This window comes from Dama dama, chromosome 5, assembly GCF_033118175.1.
Source record: "Dama dama isolate Ldn47 chromosome 5, ASM3311817v1, whole genome shotgun sequence".
NCBI lineage: Eukaryota > Metazoa > Chordata > Mammalia > Artiodactyla > Cervidae > Dama > Dama dama.
In genome coordinates this window covers 4,381,503-4,404,974 of record NC_083685.1, presented here as the reverse complement: position 1 = coordinate 4,404,974, position 23,472 = coordinate 4,381,503, and the positions used below count along the sequence as shown (strand labels likewise).

Sequence of the window (23,472 nt, the reverse complement as noted above, 5' to 3'; positions counted from 1 at the left end):
CGGACCCCTGCAATGAAAGCGCAGAATCCTAATCACTGGATCACCAAGAAATTCCCCAATGTATTTTTTCTTGAGTTGTAAAATTTGGAAGCAATTGCTCAGGGACATGGTACCTGAGCTTTGCAGTTAGGATGACTCTAAAATAGTGAGGCATAAAACAAATGAAAAATCACAAGAAAATTGTGAAGTTTGGTTAAATTAAAGCTGTTTTGTTAAGGGTGAAATACTGTGTGCGTGTATGTGTTTGTGCACGTATGCACATGCTGTTACATCTGACTGCGACCGCCTGGACTGTAGCCCACCAGGCTCCTTTGTCTATGTGATTTTTCCAGGCAAGAATACTGGAGTGGGTTGCTGTTTGCTCCTCCAGGGGATCTTCCTGGCCCGGGGATCAAATCCACGTCTCCTGCTTGGCAGGCAGATTCTTTACCACTAAGCCACCTGGGAATCATAAATACCTCAAGATACCTCATAGCTTTGTTATAAATTGTTGACTTAATGGGGGTTAAGACATAAACTTATGCTAATATTCTTAAGCCTCTTTTTCCTTAAATGGACTACCTGGTAACTACAAAGATGTTGTCTCATGGTGCAGATTACTACATCCAGCATCATGTTGGTTATATGTCCAGACCTAGATCTATTACGTGCCTATTTGTTTCTTCATATAATGTTTAGAATGATTTTATTATGAGGGAGAGTAGGAAGCTTTCCTGATTTCATTTGTGTTCTAAATTTATTTTCTTTAGCTAATGCGTCTGTAATTTAGTTGCAGAAGATACATAAATTTCTCTGAAATATTCATAGATTGATAATCTGGCAAATGTAAGGAGTTATAAGTATATTGATAAATCCTAGCATTTGAAAGAATTGTTATAAAGACCTTGAAACAGGGTCATTCTTATTTTTTTGTTCACACCTATCGTGTTTCTATAAAACAAATTTGTAATTGTATTTTTTTTTTGTAATTGTATTTAGACTGATTCCACAAACCACATAGGGCAAAGTAGTGTGTTTATAAAAAGTTTTAGAAGTCTACAGGGCAATAGTAAGGAGTTTATCTACTGAAATACTTAAAGAAGAGCAACTTCCCATGTCAAGTTGATGTTCTGTTAATGGGTATTTAGTATTCTGTGATATGGGTGCAGCATAGTTTACAGCAATTCCCTCTTAATGGACATTTCAGTTTTCCCTCATAAAATCATAAAACAGAGCTGTGATGAACTCCTTTGGACTTTTTTTTTTTTTTGGCTGCACCAGATGGCTTGAAGAATCTTAGTTCCCTGACCAGGGATCACACCCGTGTCCCCTGCAGTGGAAGTGAGGAGCCCTAACCGCTGTATTGCCAGGGAAGTCTCTCATTTGGGCTTTTAAAATACAATTATGCTGCTGTTTTCTCAGGCTAAATTCCTAAAAGTGGGCTTACCTGGCAAAGGGTTGTTTTTTAAATTTCAATATACTCAGGGTATCCTCTAAATAGTATGCTATTTTAAAGTCTGAGCAACAGTAATATTGTCCGATTCCAAATATTCTTTCTAGTGATTCACTACCTTTCAGCTTGTTGGTGGGAATTTAAAATAGTTTGGAAATACCTTTCCTTTGTTCTTTTTTCATCATCAGCCCTTACCCTCTACAGCTTAGCTGTGGACGGGGCAGGTGAAAATGGAAGGGCAATGATAGAGACTACTTAAAAATTTTTTGAGCATTAATCCTCAATCATTAATTATTTAATTTACAAATAATATGTGTAGTAACTGGTTATTGTGTGTCTTATAAAATATAGAGAAAAAAATTAACAAGGATGAGAATTAAAGTTCAAATATCTTTCTCCTTTACTGCAGTGGAGCATCTTGGGTACTCCTTGGCTGTACTATATTCTACTTTGGATATAACTGTCTTAGACACTTAAGATGTAATGTTGGGCTTTTATGGTTGACTATTTCAGAGCTTTTCCACTAGTTTTGCAGATGGTCCAGCCTACTTGGATTATGATAGTCTTTAAAGTGTCCCATGCTATTGAGAGTCATGTCTTCAATAAGAGCAAACATAAACCTTGCTCATAAAGCACCAGTTGAGGTGCTTGTCTTAGTCTTTGTTGAGGTGCTTGAATTTGAAAAGGGCCAATCATAGGATAGGAAGCAGTCTAAATAAGTAGCCTACTTAGAGATGAAGAACTGATATTGTGTAGAGTATATTTTTAAGTTTGCTTTATGGAAAGCAGTTTGGTTGTAACATTTTTGTTTTCTAAGAGCTTAGGTCTTGGAGACTGAAAAAGATGAATAATTGCTACGTACTAGCTTTTCTTTGCTTGCAAAATACCACAATTAACCTGTCACTCTACCTCCATTTGGAAGAGCCTGAGTCAATAACTTAAAAAATGTTTTCTTGGGCCAAAACTTTCTCTGAGTCTTGGATTAAAAGGTGACTTTTTTTCTTGGTTTGAATATGTTCCTTTTTTAAAAAAATTTAAACTTTTTATTTTATGTTGGAGTGTAGCCGACTAACAGTATTGCGGTTGTTTCAGGTGCACAGCTGAGTGACCCAGTCATTCGTGTGCGTGCACCCATTCTCACCCAGTCTCCCCTCTCATCCAGGCTGCCCTGTGACGTTGGGCAGAAGTCCTTGTGCTTAAGTTCAGAAGTTACTTTTGATTTGCCCCTCTCCTCCCTGCTGCTTAGTTACGAAATCAGGAAATGGTGCTTTTACCCTACAAAAATGAGTCTCCCTCTCTCTTCCTATCATAGGGAATTTAATTTCAGTAATTTTATATGGATGGGTCATTATCGGGGAAAGATGATATTGAAGTCTTCGAGATTGTGAAAAGAGCAACTTGTGATTGTTTTTTGCTAGTTAAAAGAAATTTTTTTTTTGCCAGTTAAAAGATAATTTATATTGAAGGTGATTGCTATATACAGTATTTTGGGGAAAAGGCCAGGTATTCCTTTTTACCTTAGGTAGCATGATTTATAAGGTGTTGTCACAGACATCTTAGACCCTCATAAGGGTTTGAGAGCATCATTTAATCACGGATATTGTGACTGCTCTGAGGCCACATGCCTCAAAGGAGTGTTTGTCATTGTGTTTAAAGACTATAAGCCCTGAAGAAGTAGGTAGTATTTAGTCGCTAAGTCGTGTCCGACTCTTCTGCGACCCTGTGGACTGCAGCCTGCCAGGCTCTTCTGTCCATGGGATTTTCCAGGCAAAAATACTGGAGTGGGTTGCCATTTCCTCCTCTAGGGGATCTTCCCCACCCAGGGATGGAACCCGCATATCCTGTATTGGCAGATGGATTCTTTACTACTGAGCCACCCAGGAAGCCTGCAGAAATAGTTACTGATGGCTGTTCTCCTTCACTCCTGAGCACTTAATGTACTGCCTGGTATAAAGTAAGCTATCAGTTTTATGGACTGTTTAAACTCTTATCTATATATTTACACATGTAAATAAACTATAGGTTTGTGAAACCAACACATCACTTTCTGTAGTTAGAGCATTCCTTCATCTGATGCGCACAGAAAATGTTTCTGGGGGAGAGGTCATTAATTTTACATCAGCCTTTGAGATATCCTCTTACTTTCTCTTCAGGATAGATGCATGGTGACAGAGTCTTGATGTAATTCCTTTGTGTCGGTTCCTTCTACTGGCAAGACTCTCGTGTGTGTGTGTGTGTGTGTGTGTGTGTATCTATTTATTAGTAGTTTGCTATTTAAAAAGGAAACACACTCAGTTTTTGGGTATATAATGGTTCTTCAAACATGGAGTGCAGGGTTTGCCATAGCGTGAATGAAAAGGAGTAAATATAGTTTCTGTCACTTATCTTATTCTCTTCAGTTCCCTGTACCCATGGTTTTGGTTTATTCCGAAAACACTGAAAAAGATTAGTCTTCTGAAGAAGCTAGTATTTTATTTCCCCTTTGATCTGCTGAACTTAAAATCATGTTTTGTAAGTGAACTAATATACTTTTATACATAAGAGAGAGTCTATAAAGACAAGAATGGAAATACTAATAGTGATTAATTTCTGGCTGGAATGGTGACCATTTTCTGCCTCATATTCTTCTGTAGTTTTCCAGTTTTCTGTAATGAACATGTGTTACTTTTTTTTTTTTTGGTATTACTCCTATAATTAGGGAAAAGCTGCTATTTTAAAGTACATTTTAACATCTTCAGTTTTCATTGGCTGGCTTATGAAGGTTTAAGTCCTAGTCAGCATTAAAAAAAAAAAATGGTTTGTGGGCTTCCTTAGTGGTCCAGTGGTTGAGACTCCACACTTCACTGAAGGGGGTATGGTGAGGAAGTTCCGCATGCTATGGGGTGTGACCCCCCCCCCAAAAAAAACCAAAACAAAACATTGACTCCAGTTCTTAAGGAGAGTGGCAGCTGTAGGAAGCAGTATGGGAAAATGGATCAGGCAAGCTGATTTGAACTTTCTTACTGTAAATTCCACTGTGACACTGAGGCAGTCTGGGCTTTGGTCACAGTTAAATGCAAGACCCCCATCTGATATTTCCCTTCCTAATGAGCTGATTGAGAATTATGAATGCCATCTTGAAAAGTCAGATACTGTGAACTTAAACACAGGACTTGGCCGGAATTCCTAATTTTCCTGCTGACTTGCCATGTGGAGCAAGAACTGTAGTCCTGTGTGTATTTAAAAATATCAAATGGGGGAAAAAAGTCAAATGGGATTATAGCAACTCAGATGTGATACTGATTTTGCACACATAATTTGAACTGGAAGATACTTGGATAAATGACTTTCATTTTGACAGTTGGGGTTTTGGTGTTAATGTATATAGCTGGGAGTTGAGCCACTGTGAGTTTATTTACTCATTCGTCTGTTGATACTTTAGGAAGAGCTATGTAATATATCCAGAGTTTAAGTGATTAGGTAAAGCCTATCAGCTTTTGCTGTTTATTGAACATTATAGTAGCTTCAGTGCTTGTGTAGATAGGTATATCATTCACACATTTCTGGGGTAGAACATTATTAACTGCCCTTTATTCTTTTAAAGAATAAGATTAAAGTTCAAGGACAATCAAGGTAATAAAGGTAGGTACTAATATAAATTTATAGGATTTTTTAGTTAAAAATTTTATAATAAAGATATACAGGTTTATTAAAAAAAAAAAATACCTTGTAGAAGTTGATTAAGCCCATTTTTCTGTTCCCAAATCCCACAATCTTGGCTTTCTTTTTTTAAAAGAAAATTTAAATGTTTGAAAAATTCAGAAGAATATGGAGAATAATTTAACAGACACCATGTGCCTAATTTAAAAGATGTTGACTTAGATTTAATGTTGATATCTTGTAAAATTTGCCTCAAAGGGGTATTTATATTTGTTTTTAAAAATAAAAATATTTCATAGTTGGAGTCCTTCCTGCGTTCATCTTAAATCTTATTTCCATTATCCAGAGGTGGTTTTACCATCTTAGGCCATGCTGTGCTGTTTTATTCTTCCTACAAATGTCTGTGTGTGTTTGACATGTAGTATTATGGTGTTTAAAATGCACATAGTACCTTAATGTGTATATTCTGCTGTTTGAAAAAGCTTGAAATTTATCTCTTAATATATGTTTGCTTAATAGCTATGTAGTACTCAGTTGTATGAATAGAATGCAATTTTAGTCCCATATTGTTTTTGATTAAATAGATCTTAAAATTTCCTTTTAATAGGATCAAGCTGTACATGCTGATCTACAGTTTTTTTCTCAATAATGTATTATAAACATCTTACCCTATCGCAAAATATTTACCTGTTTTTAAGGACTGTAGTTTTTTTTAAAGTTCTTATAGAGATAAGACACTTACTTCCAGTCCTTTACTGATGGACATCTAGGGATTTTTTTTTTTTTTTTTTTGGTACTTTTTCCCCATATTACAAAAAGTGCTGTTTCTGATGGATATTCTTGCACTTTATACTTTTGAACAGCTGTAGGATAATTTCTATAGAAATAATTCTGCAGGGTAAATTTGGGTGACTAGAACTGCATGCAGTAAATATTGATGCTAAACCGGTATGTGTATTTGTAACTTTCTTATTCCTGGTCTGTTCACTTAGGTTCGTTCAAAATTGGGTGCTATGTAAGAGGTGCTGAGATATGGGTAGTTTTGCCATATAAAACAGCTAACATGTTGAAGTTGTGTAGTAGAAACTAGGAGGAGTTCAAGCTTTACTTAGGTAAGGCACATAGAGCTATGTTTGGGAAATAGTTTTAGTTTTGCTAGCACAGAATAGAATATTCAAAAATAAGTTTGTAAAGTGCTAAAAATTGAAATAAAATATTAAAGTAGTTGAAATTTCTTTTACTCTCTGTACTGAGCCCTTGCAGGGAAGAGATGTCTTGTGGCAGTGTGCATAATTGGGAACAGGCAAAGATTGGACAGCAGTGAAAAATCTGTCCTGTACTCAGAATTAGGTAGTAAGGATCTGAATTAAGGTGGTGGCAGGGTGGTAATTTAGCTTGCTAACTTAAGCATTCTTAGTTGACAGCCTGAAGGAAATACACAAACTTGTGAACTAGTTGAATGGGAAGTTTAGTGGCAGGGACTCAGAGTTGGTGGGTTTTGGGCCTCAGAGAATAGTGATGGTACAGAAATGTAGAACTGGGAGGGGGAGTTTGGAAAAGGACTGAATGAAACCCTTCCCACATTTAACGTTGAGACCAGGGAATATACAAGTGAAAATGTCTCGCCGGGGCTCGGAGATAAAGAATTTGAGGCAGGAAGAAAGGTAGGTCTTATCTGCATGAGATTTCGAACCTAGAAGAGCCAAAGATTGAGATCACATTTAGGGGAGTGGGAGAACATCAAATTTTTAAAAAGCTGTTAAAATTAAGGTTAATGAGGCATAATGGAGGCCAAGGAGAAGTAATTTCCAAATGAGTAATAATTAAATTTGAGTGAGATGGTAAATAATTTAGTGATCCATACTAGTCATCCATCATCATTTTCTTCTTTTTATTTTTTAAATTTCTCCTCTCCACCCCCAGGCCTTTTAAAAATTTATTTGGCTGTGTTAGGTGCAGCATGTGGGATCTAGTTCCCTCACCAGGCATTGAACCCTGGTGCCCTACATTGATAGCATAGAGTCTTAGCCACTGAATCACCAAGGAAGTCCCCATTTTCTTAGGATATGCATTCAGGATATTGTAAGAGACGAGGAGTGCGACACGAGACAGCATATATGAAACATGTGTTGTCCAATAGAACTTTCTCTGATTCCTTCTGATGTTTGATAACTGCTGTTCAGTACATACTGAGCACTTGAAATTTGGCTAGTTTGAACAAGGAGCTAAATTGAACGTTTTAATTAAATTTAAATAGCCACATGGTTAGTGACTACATGTTGGACAGCACTGCTTATGGACTCTTAAAATGAGACAGTGATGTAGATTAGCAGCAGGAGGAGATCTCAGGATAAGATAGAAGCATTTACTTATCTAAAAATTTTATTGCAGTGCTATCAAACTTGCATTGGAATTAAGTATTTTGGTGCAAACAAAAGTTTTGCATTTTTGTATTTATTGTTGGCTATAATTGACAACTCTTTTCTATATAAAAGAGTAAAATTATTTTTAAGAGACTTAGAGTCTGCAATTTCTTCATGATGTCCCTTTTTTTTTCTGTCTTGCTTTTTAAAAGTTATAATTCAATCTTACTGATGAAAGGATATTTATTGAGATATTTTGGATCTCTGTTTTGTCCTGTTAAAAGTAACTGAAAGTTTATTAGAATTCTCACTGGGGAGAGAGAGAGTACTAGTTATCCTTTAAATAAACCAATACCTTAGATTTTTTTTTTTCATTTATTTTTATTAGTTGGAGGCTAATTACTTTACAATATTGTAGTGGGTTTTGTCATACATTGACATGAATCAGCCATGGATTTACATGTGTGCCCCATCCCGATCCCCCCTCCCACCTCCCTCTCTACCCAATCCCTCTGGGTCTTCCCAGTGCACCAGGCCCGAGCACTTGTCTCATGCACCCAACCTGGGCTGGTGGTCTGTTTCACCCTAGATAATACACATGTTTCGATGCTGTTCTCTCGAAACATCCCACCCTCGCCTTCTCCCACAGAGTCCAAAAGTCTGTTCTGTACATCTGTGTCTCTTTTTCTGTTTTGCATATAGGGTTATCATTACCATCTTTCTAAATTCCATATATATGTGTTAGTATGCTGTAATGGTCTTTATCTTTCTGGCTTACTTCACTCTGTATAATGGGCTCCAGTTTCATCCATCTCATTAGAACTGATTCAAATGAATTCTTTTTAACGGCTGAGTAATATTCCATGGTGTATATGTACCACAGCTTCCTTATCCATTCATCTGCTGATGGGCATCTAGGTTGCTTCCATGTCCTGGCTATTATAAACAGTGCTGCGATGAACATTGGGGTGCACGTGTCTCTTTCACATCTGGTTTCCTGGTACCTTAGATATTTTATGGCTTGAGAAATGGTTTGCTTTTCAGAATGATTGATGGTTTAAATTGAATATTTGACGGCAGTGAGAGAACGTTTTTTACTCCATGGTGTGTTGTGCTCAGTTGAGTCTGACTCTTTGCAATCCTGTGGACTGTAGCCTGCCAGGCTCCCCTGTCCACAGGATTTTCCAGCAAGAATGGTGGAGTGGGTTGCCATTTCCTCCTTCAGGGGATCTTCCTCACTCAAGGATGGAACCTGTGTCTCTTGCGTCTCCTGAATTGGTAGGCAGATTTTTTACTGTTGTACCACCTGGGAAGCCTAAATGCACTTTGTCTGCAAGAAGAAAAATTAAGTGTATGTGGAAGAACCCATTCACAAGGCAGCGCTAACTGTGATTCCATTTTTATAAAGTTACCAAAAAACTCCTAATAGATGGCAACATAAGTCAGAATAATGGTTATCTTTGGTAGTGAGCACAGGGAGACTGGGGTTGCTAGTTATGTTCTGTATCTTGATCTGGGCGGTAATTTCATGGTTTTCTTTATGAGAATCATTGAGTTGTGTACTTAGGATGTATATACTTTTTTTGTATGTATGTATGTAACACTTCAGTTTTAAAACTTTTACCACCTCACATAATTTTTGTGAATATAATTTTCTTCAGCTTTTTAAATTTTCTTCTACCTCTATTCATACATGAATACACTTAATGAAGAAACCTATTTCATCTTTTAAAATTACAATGTCAAACATGTGGAAGGGTGCCTAAAACAAATGTATAGCTTAATGAATTTTAAAATGAGTATATTGGAGGGACTTCGCTGGTGTTCCAGTGGTTAAGACTCCAGGCTTCCCCTGCAGGGGACAGAGGTTCAATCCCTGGTCTGGGAACTAAGATCCTGTATGCCTTCCTGCATGCTGTGTTGTGGGGCCAGAAAGTACATTGGAGGGTTTTGTTTTGTTTTTGAGTATGTCATACCTATGTCTGTAAGAAGGGAAGGCATTGATAGAAGGCTAGAATGTTTGAAGAAAACAAAGTTTCAAGGACTTTCAGAATACTAGATTGGCTTTTTCTTTATTTCTTAGGGCAAGTTATTTGACTTACTTTGGGCCTCAGATTTTTCTGTACAGTAGGGATAATACCTAACCTTTGCAAGGTGACTGGTGCAATTGAGGTAAAATTATAGGAACATAGAATAATATTATTAGGCGTTTAGGCCATTGAATGTTGGTCTCTGACCTCACAGAATAGAATTGTGATATGAAAAGAAAATGATTTGTACAAGGACACACAGTGATTGAGATCATTCATTTGGATTGGCTTAAAAATTTCTGAGACTTCTAAGTATGCCAGACACTATTCTAAGCAATTTGTATGTATTAAGTCATTTAATTGTCTGGGATTATTCCCAGCATGTGTGTGTGCTGTCTTTTCAGTTGCAACCCCATAGACTATAGCCTGCCAGGTGGCTCTGTCCATGGAATTTTCCAGGCAAGAATACTGGAGTGGGTTGCCATGCCCTCCTCCAGGGGATCTTCCCTACCCAGGGATTGAACCCAAGTCTCTTTCCTGCATTGACTGGGGGGTTCTTCACCACTAGTGCCATCCGGGAAGCCCCAATTATTATATTTAATTATAATTACTCCAGTTTTACTGACGAGGAAATTGAGGCAAAATGGGGTTAAGTAACTTGAGAGGTAGTTCAGTTCTTTGCTGTATTGCCCAGTTAAGTGAAAGCTCTTAAAGATTTTAGGCAAATGTTGAGATCTTTTAATAATCTTTCACGGGTTTTGTGAAGTAAAATTTTGGTTTTTTGAACCAAAATTAGAAAAGGAACCTTATTTGTTGTGACATGATTATGGAAAAGATTGATGTTAGTACTTACTGTTTGAATTTTATTCCGTCCTTGACAAAGCTCATTTTCTTCCTAAAATGCTTAGGATGTAAACAGTAGATAGTTTTCTTTTAAAAGTGGATTTGTTTTTTAATCTTCAGTCAGTTTGTTTCTGCCTACAAATACCATTTAGACTTGTGGGCAAAATGTTAATGGAAGGGAGCTGTCAGATGTGGAGGCAGTTCTAACAAGGTTTAGTGTTTTGTTTCGGTATTTGGTCCGTGGTTTTCAGAACGATATTACAGATTCTGTCACATCTGTGGTTTGAAAAAATTTAAAGCATAGTTTTTTATAATAGTAATAAAATATAAAGTATAATTTATATGCAGTAAAAGTCACCCTTTTTGAGTACTGTTCTGCAGGTTTTGGAAACACGTGTGATCAGTACTCTCATCAAGATAGAGGAGAGTTCCATCGCCTCAGAAATTTTCCTCCTGGTCCTTCAGTCAGGAGGACTCCCACTTCTTGTCCTTGGCAAGATGTCCTGATGTGTTTTGTCACTATAGTTTTGTCTTTTCCAGAGTTTTATATAAATGGAATCATGCAGTATGTAACTTTTTTAGATTGGCTGCTTTTATTTAACATAATGCACTTTGAGATGTCCATAGTTTGTGTATCAGGGATTACTTTTTTTTTTTCTTTTCAGGGATTACTTTTTATTGTCGAAGCATTCCATTTTATGGATGTATCCCAGTTTTTACATTCACGTTCCAAGATCATTCAGGTTGTTTCCAGTTTTTGATAACTATGAACAAAGCTGGTATAAACATATTCACACACTTGTATGTGTGTGCCCGTATTAATGTGTTTTCTCATGGTTTACAAAAAAAACCTGGTGCCTAGAAGTTTTTTAACTTTACTATGGAACCTCAGAAAGCTCGTAATATTCACAGAATTTTGTTATTTTCTTAGTAAATCCCTTCTAAAATGTCACTCTAGAATGAGAGTAATTTGTTACATAAATAACCATACAGTGTAAACTATAAATAATTAGTATTTTTAAAATTAAGGAAATAGGCGCATGTACTTAATCAGTGAGTATATTTACTTATCAAACTCCTTAGTGCATAATTTCTTTTTTTTAAAGTTACTTTGTTTTTAATTGGGGGATAATTGCTTTACGATGTTGTGTTAGTCTCTGCAGTATAGCATTGTGAATCAGCCGTAGGTATACCCATGTCCTCTCCCTCTTAAACATCCCTCCCACCCACTGCATAATTTCATATTTTGTTTTTAGTAGCTCTTGAATTGTGAGCCTTTGACTTACTTTTGTTCCTCTAGCTAGCAGAATGGTTATATAATTGGTTGTGAAAAGTCTTAAGAAGAACAGGCTTAGCACTGTAGACGCCCCCAGGATGACTGGAAATACTAATATTGGTGGCCAATTTCATGTCAGCATGTCTTGAAACTTACAAGTTTATGGTTGATTAGCTACTTGAATGAAAGTATTCTCTTTGTGTAGTGACTGACCTTTCTTTTTCTAGTGGTGTGAAGCCAAGAAAAAGAGGTAAGGCCTTTTTACCTTGGAAAAGAAATTGCAGGCAATGTTTGCAAATTAATATTGAGGTTCCAATTCTGATTCTTCAGAGGACTACAGAGACCACAGGTGATATGATTGAGCATAGTATGTGTGTATTTCTTTTGATTAGTCTCAGAGTCTTAGTTTGAGCCTTTCAGAGGCTGACTGAGGTACTTGGTATACAGAGCTACAGAGCTTCTTTCAGCAATGTACTTTTCTTCTGAGTTAGAAACTGAATGTTGTGTTTAGAACCAAGACACATTGCACTTCAAATGTGAACCTTTGGTTAAGGGTTATCTTACTTGTGGGCTATCATTTTCTAGCTATTTCCTCTGGAAATACCTACCTGGAGATGCCCAATCTTGACAGTAATGGGGGTTGAAAGTAACCATTCCTCTTCTGTATGTGGTTGTTTGATAGGGGCAACACTTAGGCTCTTATTTTTCCTGAGACTGCAATATTGGTGATTCACGTTGAGAATTCCAGAATAGGGTTGCCAGAATTAGAAACATGGGAATATGGAGGTAGCAACTGTTATGGAATCAGTATTACACATAAAATGTTAATTAGTTGTGTTAGTTGCACACTTAATTTTCACTGCTACCTTGTGAAGTAGTCAGGGCAGGTGATAATATTAACTCTCACTTAACAGGTGAATAAATTGTGTGTAAAAAGTGTCATTACTTGTCTGAGATCGCACTGCTAGTGAGTAGCTGAACTAGAACTTCAACCCAGATCCTCTGATACCAAGTTGGACGCCCTTTTCACTATTCCAGTTTAGTGTGATGGATAAGAGCTCAGGCTTAGGTTAGAGTCGTGGTTCTGCCACTAGTACTCTGCGATCCTAGACAGATTGCTTAACGTCTTGCTTCAGATTTCTCAATTTTAAAACAGGGCTGACAGTATTCTTGGGGCTTTTGTTAGATTCAGCAAGTGCTTTTAACAGTAGCTAGCACTCCATGTAGGCCTGTTGTGATCGCTGCTTCTGATACTACAGTACTGACACTGTTTCTTTCCCTGGAAGCATTATAGCTGTCCAGTACTTTATTTGGGGCTAGGAACTTTTGCCTTCCTGCTCTGTGGAACTACTTCAGCTGCACTGCATACACCCTTCCCCCATTCCCAACAGTGTTTCACCTTTTCAAAACTAGAAAGCCAAAAATTTATTAGTGAGTTCCTTTAAAAAGGTATAAAAATAAATTTTTCCCCTTAGAGATATTTGGTGAGCCTTCAGAAAACTCCTGGGTATCTCAAACTTTCTTTAACTTAAGAATTCTTAAGCCAGAAGAGCATAAAAAACTTTAAAATATACCAATTTGCATAACACCTACTTAAACCAAGTTACCAGGAGATTTTACAGGACATTTTTGGACACTTGCAGTTAAGAGAATCTTTTAACGTGATACTGTATAAACCTGCTTGGGTTATTCCTTCTTTTACTGAGATATGTGAGTGGCTTGCTTGGATATGTATCTGTGTCCTTTCTTTGATAAATACTTGAGGGAGCCTTTTGAAATGCAGTGTTTTGGCCACCGTTTCAACTCTACAGAAATATGGTTTCATGATAAAGTTAACAAAAAGCACATTGGCAGCAGTCCAGAAGCTGACTCACCAGGGAATAACGATAGACCCTTTGAAGGGAATGGCCTATCCCAGGGTCCTATTTCAAAGCTTCATACTAGGATACCATCAGTGAAAGTCAGCCAAGAAATCAAGATGAGATCTTACTTGTGTCTACTGGGAATAATGATAGGAAAGATTTCTATAGTAGGATGCAAGTAAGATTTTTCCCTAATGTTGTAAAACTTGGGGATGCACAAAAAGGTGAGGATACAGAATGGTGGTGACCTTTGTGGGGCTGTGGGGCTGTTTCCTTTTCTGGGACTGGATGAGAATAGTCTTGTCATGACTAAGGGTTAACTCAAGAAGCTCAGTGCTGTATCAGTTTTCTAGAGCTCAGGGAGTATACTTAGCTCAGTAGTAAGCACAAGTATCATGTTCATGTCAGACACTGTAGCTACTGTTTTCTACTTGAACAGACTCGAAGAAACTGAAGCAAGACCAGAATCAATTCAGTTCAGAGGAACAGACCCCTTTGCCTACTAGCACTGCATGTTTTAGGAGTAAAAATGCTCAAAGTGAACTTGCTTCAGAGTCATGAAGTATCTAAATTATTAGCTGTGTCTATGACTTGGGCAAGTTAACTTATGTTTTTGTGCCTTAGTTTTCCCCTTTGTAAAAAGGGATAATACGTTGTAGGGTTGTTTTAAGATTAAGTGACTAATAAATGGTGAGGCATATATAAGAGTTCTCTTATGTGTTGGCTATTAAAATTGTTATGAACAAGGACCTTTTCCGTTACACTATTTGCAGCTCTGTATTTTTGTTATTTTTTGTAAGCAGTATGACGAATAGAACTTTGTATTAAGGAATTTCTTTATCATAAATAAATTTGCTACTTGTTAAAAATAGAGTATCATTTTATTCCATCAAATTGAGCCTGAAAGATAAGAATTGTAGAGAGTGAGCCTTTTTCTGTGTCTTACAGGTATCAGATATTACTAAATGTAGGTCATCGTTTGAATTGAATTCTGAGTGTACATGCAGTTATGTAGAACAGAAACAGCTTGTGTAGGGACTGGAAATGCCGGAAAGATAAAAACTGTAGAAGGTAGCAAACTGTGTCGTTTAAACTGCATGGTGGATCAGCAGAGAATTTGGGGTTGCCGTGTTTTCTTTGTAACAGTCAGTTTTTCTGAAATGATTAGCCCTGAAACAAAGTAATTTAAAACTTAGAATATGCTAGGAAATTTCAGTTTCTTTTTCACATAAAAAATGTCTCTTTAAGGAAGGAAGCGGGAACTCCCCGGTGGTCCAGTCGTTAGGACTCCACTGCAGGGGGCCTGGGATGGATCCTTGGTCAGGGAACTGGGATCCTGTATGCTGTATGACAGCCAGAAAAGGAAGGAAGCATTTCTCCAGAAATATGTAACTCCCCAAGTGTTGTATGATTCTTAGCCATTGCTGTGTTGTCTGTATGATCACCAACAAATAAGCCTCTCAGATTTGTGCCATCAGAGTGTGAATTTTTAAAATGAGGTTGCTTTGTCTCTTGCTAAACTATCATAAATGTGTATATATGTTTGCTCATTAAGTGGACCTTCTCCTTTTTTCCCGTGTTTGGACTTTTTTGTAATTTTAGGTCAGTGATCTAGAGCCAAGGATTAGATTTCCTTATTTTATACATTTTGGATTATATCTGGAGGATTATTGCTAATTCCTACATTGTGTCCTTAAACCAACACTTGATTATACTAGCAGTGAAAGGTGTGGGGTTTTCATTGGATTTTTGTTTTTGAGATCCTTGCATTTGATTCATGAAATCAAGATAACTTACAGAGGCAAGTTGCTGCTTTTGATTTATTCAGCAGGATTTCTCATTACTCATTTTCTGTTGCCTTAAGGGTTGAGCACATGTTATACCTGGCCAATTTTGTGTCTGTATCACTTGTAGTACTGGTTGGCATTTGACACAAAAGGCCAATAGGTATTCTTCACTGGTATTGTTAACACAGATGACAGGAGCAAGCTGTCAGTTTTCTGCATTTGTGAAGCTGGGACTGCCTCTAGTGGGAGGCAGGAGGTTTGTCTGCAGCGGGAGAGAATGAGACCACATGAGTCAAGAGGAGCCTGAGATAAAAGAAACGGATCCAGTGGCATTGAGACTTTGAGGCCCTACTGCCTGAAATTCATTCTTTTTGTTTCTGTGCACCACTTTTATATCCTTCTGTGAGCCAGGCAGTTCTGAGTTAAAAAAAAAGGTTGTTTTTGGCTGTGCTGGGTCTTTGTTGCTGTGCAAGGGCTTTCTCGAGGTGAAGCGAGCTGGGACTGCTCTCCGCTTGTGGTGCGTGGGCTTGCTGCGGAGCGCAGGCTCTAGGCCCGAGCGCTTCAGTAGGCGTGGTACTTGCGCTCAGTAGCTGTGGCTCGCGGGTCTGAAGCACAGGCTCAGTAATCGTGGTGCACAGGCTTAGGAGTTAGTTTCTCTGAGCCATGTGGGATTGTCCCAGATCAGCAATCAAACCCATGTCTCCTACTTGGCAGAGGGATTCTTTACTACTGAGCCACCATGGAAGCCCCAGGGAGTTCTGATTTTAAATTAGCTTGGGTTTCTTTCACTTAAAATTGAAAATTCTGATCAATATATCTAATATCAGTCTAATGATGTTTAAAGATAGTTTGGACTTTAATCTCAGGGTAAACATTTAATACACATAGGTAAATTCAGTTCGTATATAAAATGATACTCAGCATCAGTGAAAATGATGATGTATTTTCAATTGTGTTAGGATGGGTGTAGAATGGGTCAGTGTTCTTTTCTGTTTATACCTGTACAATGGAGAGGTTTCCTTTAAAGAGATTATCATTGTAAGTAGTAGAGGAAAGATAGAAATTAGATTATAATCATAATTTCACTCATCAGTCATGAATATCCTCTATTGTTTTCTCAAAAAGAGGCCGTGGTAATTGTATAAAGGTTGCAGAAAGAGGGAGGAGAAAAAAATGAAAAGTAGAACAGATAAAAGGAAGTGAAAAGATAAGCTTCATATGCTGAGAATTAGTGAACCACTAGTAATTGCTGTGGGTTCCGTAGATTACCTACTTCTGAGTTCGATGTTAGACCCTTGTGAATGAATTGGTGACAGACATGAAAGGCTGAGGTTAAGATTCATGTGGTTATTAAGTATTCAGAGCAATTTTCTTGTGTTTTAAAATAAGCTGTTGGCATTGTTTCCTTACAAAACCTGGTTCATTCATTACTTGACCCTAATTGCTTGATTGTAACATATAAGAGGAGAATGAAAGATACAGTTACGCAAAACTTTCTTTCAGAATTGTTTTGGAAGCCTTTGAATAATGGGATTAATGCGCAGGGCACTGCAGTGAACATGAAGAACTTAAAAATAATCTATTCCCAAAATAAACTTGACCACTGGCAAGAATGTGGTAAGCCAAGTATTTGAGAAGTCTATGCTATACCGTCCAACTTTTAGCCTAATCTGTTTTAGCTGGCTTGCCCCAAGTAAACTGAAACTTCCTTTACGGTCCACTGTGGGTTAAATGCAGTTCCTGGAGCTTCATCAAAATGGTTTTAGTTATACAGATTCTCATGGTCATCCCTAAAGCCTACATTCTATGTTTTAGATAAAATGATAAAACGATAAAATGATTTGTATCCCCAAACATGGTTTCACCAGTAATTGATAATATGATTTGGGGGCAAGACATTAACTTCTTAGGGCCCTATTCTAACTAAGATTTAGGAAAAAAACTTGCCTTACCTAGAGCATATGTTTATACCTCTGACTTTTTTTTGCTAAGTGGGGTCAGAGGGAGGCTTCATTGAGGTATAATGCACAAAATTCACTTTTTGTTTTTGGCCCTGTTGCATGGCGTGCAGTATCTTAGTTCCCTAACTTGAGATCAAACCTGCATCCCCTGCAGTGGAAGCATGGAGTTTTAACCAGTGGACTGGCAGGGAATTTCCAAAATTGACTCATTTTTAACTATATATAGTTTGAGTTTTAAAAATTGTATACAGTCATAAAAATACTTTTTCTATCACTCCAGAAAGTCTGGATCACTGTCCTTTCCTATCCCTGCCCGTGGCAGTTACTAATCACTTTCTGTAACTGTAGTTTTGCCATTTTTCTAAAATGTGTAAATGGAATAATGTTAACACAATACATACTATTTTGTGTCTGCCCTCTTTGATATAACATAATGCTTTGAAATTCACTCCTGTTGTTAAAAGTAGTATTAGGTTGTTCTGTATAATTGTTGTACAATTGCTTAGTTCTTCAATTCTTTGTGACCTCATGGACTGCAGCACGCCAGCCTTCCCTGTCCTCTACTGTCTCTTGAGTTTGGTCCAGTTCATGTCCATTGAGTTGGTGATGCCATCTAACCATCTCATCCTCTGACGCCCCCTTCTCCTTTTGCCTTCAATGTTTCCCAGCATCAGGGTCTTTTCCAATGAGTCAGTTCTTCATATCAAGTGGTCAGAGTATTGGAAATTCAGTAGCTGTCCGTCCAGTGAATATTTAAGGTTGATTTCCTTTAGGATTGACTGGTTTGATCTCCTTGCAGTCTAAGGACTCTTGAGTGTTCTCCAGCACCATAATTCAAAAGCATCAATTCTTGGCGCTTAGACTTCTTTATGGTCCAGCTCACATCCCGTACACGACTACTGGAAAAACCATAGCTTTGACTATACAGACCTTTGTCGGCAAAGGGATGTCTCTGCTTTTTAATACGCTGTCTAGGTTTGTCGTAGTTTTCCTTCCAAGGAGCAAGCGTCTTTTAATTTCGTGGCTGCAAGTCACCGTCTGCAGTAATTTTGGAGCCCAAGAAAATAAAATCTGTCACTGCTTCCACTTTTTCCCTTTCTGTTTGTCGATTGTAGTAATATTCCATTGTATGGATATTCCACAGTTTCTTTGTTCACTAGTTGTGGATGTTTGAGTTTCTAGTTTTTGGCTAGATAATAAAGTTCCTTATGAATGTATGTATTATTTAGCTAGTAATAAATAAAGTTTCTTATGAATGTATGTTATAGATCTTTGGGCATTTGTTTCAGTTTCTCTTATTTAAATACCTAGAAGTGGAAATTACAGAGTTACATAGTAAATGTATGTTTATAACTTTATAAAAAACTGCCCAACTATTTTCCAAAGTGACTACACTGTTTTTCATTGCCACCAGCAATGTATGAGAATTCTAGCTGTTCCACATTCTTTTTAACACTTGGTATTGTCAGTCTTTTGGAGAAGGAAATTGCAACCCACTTCAGTACTCTTGCCTGGAAAATTCCATGGATCGAGGAGCCTGGTAGGCTGTACAGTCCATGGGGTCTCAAGAGTTGGACACGACTGAGCAACTTCAGTTTCACTCATTGTTGGTCTTTATTCAGCCATTCTTGTGGGTTTGCGGGCTTCCCAGGTGGCTCGGTAGTTAAGAATCTGCCTGCCAGTGCAAGAAACTGGGGTTCCACTCCTAGGTCTAGAAGATGCCTTGGAGGAGGAAATGGTAACCCACTCTAGTATTCTTGCCTGGGAAATCCCGTGGACAGAGGAGCCTGGCGGGCTGCAGTCTGTGGGGTCACAGAAAATCACACATGACTTAGCACGCGTGCATGTGAGTCTGTAGTGACATATTATTGTAGTTTTACTTTACAGTTTCCAGATGAGTAACACTGATCATCTTTTCATGTGCTTGTTTGCTGTTCATTTATCTTCTTTGAAATGTTCTTTAAAATCCTTGGCCCAGTTGAAAAATCAGGAATTTTTTAAGTTGCATGAGTCCCTTATCTTTTCTAGGTTGTTGTTGCTGTTCAGTTGCTCTGAGTTATGCCCAACTCTCTGAGACCCCGTGGACTGCAGCACTGCCAGGCTCTCCTGTCCTTCACTGTCTCCCGGAGTGTGCTCCAGTTCATGTCCATTGAGTTGATGATACGGTTTAGTCAGTCTCATCCTCTGTTGTCACCTTCTCCTGCCTTCAGTCTTTCCCAGCATCAGGATTGTTTCTAATGAGTTGGCTCTTTGCATCAGGTGGCCAGAGTATTGGAGCTTCACTGTCATTCCTTCCAGTGAATATTGAGGATTGATTTACTTTGACATTCACCATCAGATTCATCCATAACTGAGCATTGGTTCTGCTTTGGCCCTTGCGCTTCATTCTTTCTGGAGCCACTGGTGATTGCCCTCTGCTCTTCCCCAGTAGCATATTAGACACCTTCTGACCAGGGGGGCTCATCTTCCTTTGCCATATCTTTTTACCTTTTCATACTGTTCATGGGGTTCTCAAGGCAAGAATACTGGAGTGGCTTGCCATTCCCTCTTCCAGTGGGCCACGTTTTGTCAGAGCTCTTCACTGTGACCTGTCCATCTTGGGTGGCCCGCACAGTATGGCTCATCGCTTCATTGAGTTACTCAAACTCCTGCACCACCAAGAAGCTGTGCTCTGTGAAGGGGATTTTCTGGATATAAATCCTTTATTACAGATTTTACAGATCATATTTTGTTGAATATGTTCTCATCATTTGTGGATTTTACCTTTTCATTTTCTTAATAGTATCTTTCAAAGATTGGAAAATTTAATTTTTATGAAGTGTTATTTGCTGACCTATTATACTTAATATTCTTTACAGCCTATCTCAGGAATCTTCTGTAGGCCTAAAGTCACTAATATTTTCTTAAATTTTCCTTCTGAAGTTTTGTGGTTTTATGTTTTACATTTAGGTTTGTGAAACTGAAGTGTTTTACAACTTGAAGTAGTTAGTCTTTTTCATGAATGAGATAAGGGTTAAGGGTCATCATTTTGTATATAGATAACTAAAATTTCCTCTAAGCAATGCTCCAGCTGCAACCCACAATTGACATACTATGTCAGATATTTTCTAATTTCTCTTGTAATGTCTTTTTGCTATGGATTATTTAGAAGTGTGTTGTTACTGATTTCTAATTTAATACCCTTGTGATCAGAGAACATACTCTAGGATTTCAGTCTTTTGAATTTGAGAGTAATTTTGTGGTTAGGCACATCATGGTGAATATGCTGTGTGTCCTTGAGAAGAATATGTATCCTGTAGGTCGACATCGGTTTTGGTTGATAGCATTGTTAGTCTTTTATATACTTAAGTTTCTTGGCCTGCTTGTACTGTCAGTTACTAAAAGAGGAGTGCTCAAGTCTCAAACTACATCTATAGATTCAGTTCGGTCGGTTTTTGTTTCATGTTTTTTGAAGTTCTGTCTTTAGGTGCATCTATAGTTCACAGTTGTGATGTGTTTTCAGTAAGTTAACCCTTTTATCATAACCACTTGTCCTACTTTGGTATTATTTGCTCTCCCTAAGGCAGCTTGGGGAAGGAAAGTTATGACCAACCTAGACAGCACATTAAAAAGCAGAGACATTACCTTGTCAACAAAGGTCCATTTCGTCAAGGCTGTGGTTTTTCCAGTGGTCATGTATGGATATGAGAGTTGGACTATAAAGAAAGCTGAGCACTGAAGAATTGATGCTTTTGAACTGTGGTGTTGGAGAAGACTCCTGAGAGTCCCTTGGACTGCAAGGAGATACAACCGGTCCATCCTAAAAGATCAGTCCTGAATATTCATTGGAAGGACTGATGCTGAAGCTGAAACGCCAATGCTTTGGCCACCTGATGGAAAGAGCTGACTCATTTGAAAAGACCCTGATGCTGGGAAAGATTGAGGGCAGGAGGAGAAGGGGATGACAGAGGATGAGATGGTTGGATGGCATCACCGACTTAATGGACATGAGTTTGGGTAGACTCTGGGAGTTGGTGATGGACAGCGAGGCCAGGCGTGCTGCGGTTCATGGGTTCACAAAGAGTCGGACCCGACTGAGCGACTGAACTGAGCTGAAAGTCAGCTTTATCTAACATGAGTATGGATAGCTCTTGTAGCTTTCTTTGTACTACACTAGGATTTGGGTGGTCTTTTTCCATCCTTTTAATTTCAAACTATCTGTGTCTTTATATTTACAGTGTGTTTCTTATAGTTATCATATAGATTTTCATTATTAAAATTTAGTCTGACAATGTGTGCCTTTTAAATGGGGATCTTTAAAAAAGCCAGTTAACATTTAAGTATTGTTATTGTTGGACTTCCCAGATGGTGAGAGTGGCAGTCCACTCCAGTATTCTTGCCTGGAAAATCCCATGGGCAGAGGAGCCTGGTGGGCTACAGTCATGGGGCTGCAAAGAGTCAGACACGGTTGAAGCAACAGAGCGCACCTTGATCCTGGTTAGTTCAAGTTTTGCCTAAACTTGCTCCTTGTTCTCTGTTGTGGGGATCCGAGTGATACATGATTATTTTGAACTAAAGGCATTTGATATTCAACAATTCAGAAAGAAGCCTTCTTGGAGTTTCCCTTGTCTCTAAACAGAAACTTCTGGATTGAGGCTCCCATAAATCCTCTCTCCAGAGAAATTTATGGCCATGAAGAAAAATGGGTAATGCACCTTATACCTGCATAAACTTTATCACAAACTTTCTTGTGTTTATTCCTCTAGAAATCCATATGTTGTTCCCCAAGGAATTCTTTTCATCTCCTACATTTTCTTTTAAATTAAGTGTATAAGCCTCTGTCTTTCACTGTTTAAAAGAGCCACTTCTTTTGTGCACTTTTCATATTGTTGTTCACTCGCTAAGTTGTGTCCGACTCTTTGTGACCCCATGGACTGCAGCACACCAGGCTTCCCTGTCCTTCACTGTCTCCCTGAATTTTCTCAAACTCATGTCCATTGAGTGGGTGATGCCATCCAACCATCTCCTCCTCTGTCACTGCCTTCTCCTCTTGCCCTTTCCCAACATCAGAGTCTTTTCCAGTGAGTTGACTGTTCGCATCAGGTGTCCAAACTATTGGAGCTTCAGCTTCAACTTCAGACCTTCCAATGAATATTCAGAATTGATTTCCTATAGGATTGACTGATTTGATCTTCTTGCTGTCAAAGGGACTCTCAAGAGTCTCCTCCAGCAACGCAGGATCAGTTCTTCGGCGCTCAACATTTTTTATAGTCCAAACATGACTGCTGGAAAAATTGTAGTTTTGACTATACAGACCTTTGTCGGCAAAGTGATATCTCTGCTTTTTAATGTGCTGTCTAGGTTTGTCATAGCTTTTCTTCCAAGGAGCAAGCGTCTTTTAATTTCATGGCTGCAGTCACCATCCTTAATGATTTTGGAGCCCAAGAAAATGAAATCTGTCACTGTTTCCACTTTTCCCCATATATTTGCCATGAAGTGATGGGACCAGATGCCATGATGTTAGTTTTTTGCAAGTTGAGTTTTAAGCCAGCTTTTTCACTCTCCTCTTTCACCTTCATCAAGAGGCTTTTTAGTTCCTCTTCAATTTCTACCATTAATGTGATATCATCTGCATATCTGAGGTTGTTGATACTTCTCCTGGGAATCTTAATTCCAGTTTGTGCTTCATCCAGCCCTGCTTCATATGATGTACTCAGCATATAAGTTAAATAAGTAGGGTGACAATATACAGCCTTGACGTACTTCTTTCCCAAGTTTGAACTTGTCTGTTGTTCCATGTCTGGTTCTAACTGTTGCTTCTTGATCTTCATACAGGTTACTCAAGAGGCAGGTAAGGTGGTCTGGTATTCCCATCTCTTGAAGAATTTTCCAGTTTGTTAGGATGTGCACAGTCAAAAGGATTTAGCATAGTCAATGAAGCAGAAGTAGATGTTTTTCTGGAATTCCCTTGCTTTTTCTGTGATCCAGCAAATGTTGGTGATTTGATCTCTGATTCCTCTGCCTTTCCTCAGCCCAACTTGTACATCTGGAAGTTCTTGGTTCACGTACTGTTGAAGCCTAGCTTGAAAGATTTGGAGCATTACCTTGCTAGCATGTGAATTGAGCACAGTCATACGGTAGTTTGACCACTCTTTGGCATTGCCCTTCTTTGGGATTGGAATGAAAACTGAGCTTTTCCAATCCTGTGGCCATTGCTGAATATTCCAAATTTGCTAACATATTGAGTGCAGCACTTTAATTGCATCATCTTTTAGGATTTGATATAGCTGAGTTGGAATT

At 38.2% G+C, this 23,472-nt stretch overlaps 1 protein-coding gene across 5 annotated transcripts in view; it reads left to right on the top strand.

The window, feature by feature from the left end:
• Positions 1-23,472, top strand: part of MTMR3 (myotubularin related protein 3) — a 126,495-nt gene that overhangs the window by 4,414 nt on the left and 98,609 nt on the right. For 3 of the 5 annotated variants that reach the window (XM_061141565.1, XM_061141562.1, XM_061141568.1), the window contains exon 2: positions 21,538-21,669. The exons of the other annotated variants lie outside the window; for them this stretch is intronic. The gene's annotated coding sequence lies outside the window, so the exon portion shown is untranslated. The remainder of the gene's footprint in view (positions 1-21,537; positions 21,670-23,472) is intronic. 5 annotated transcript variants of the gene reach the window in all.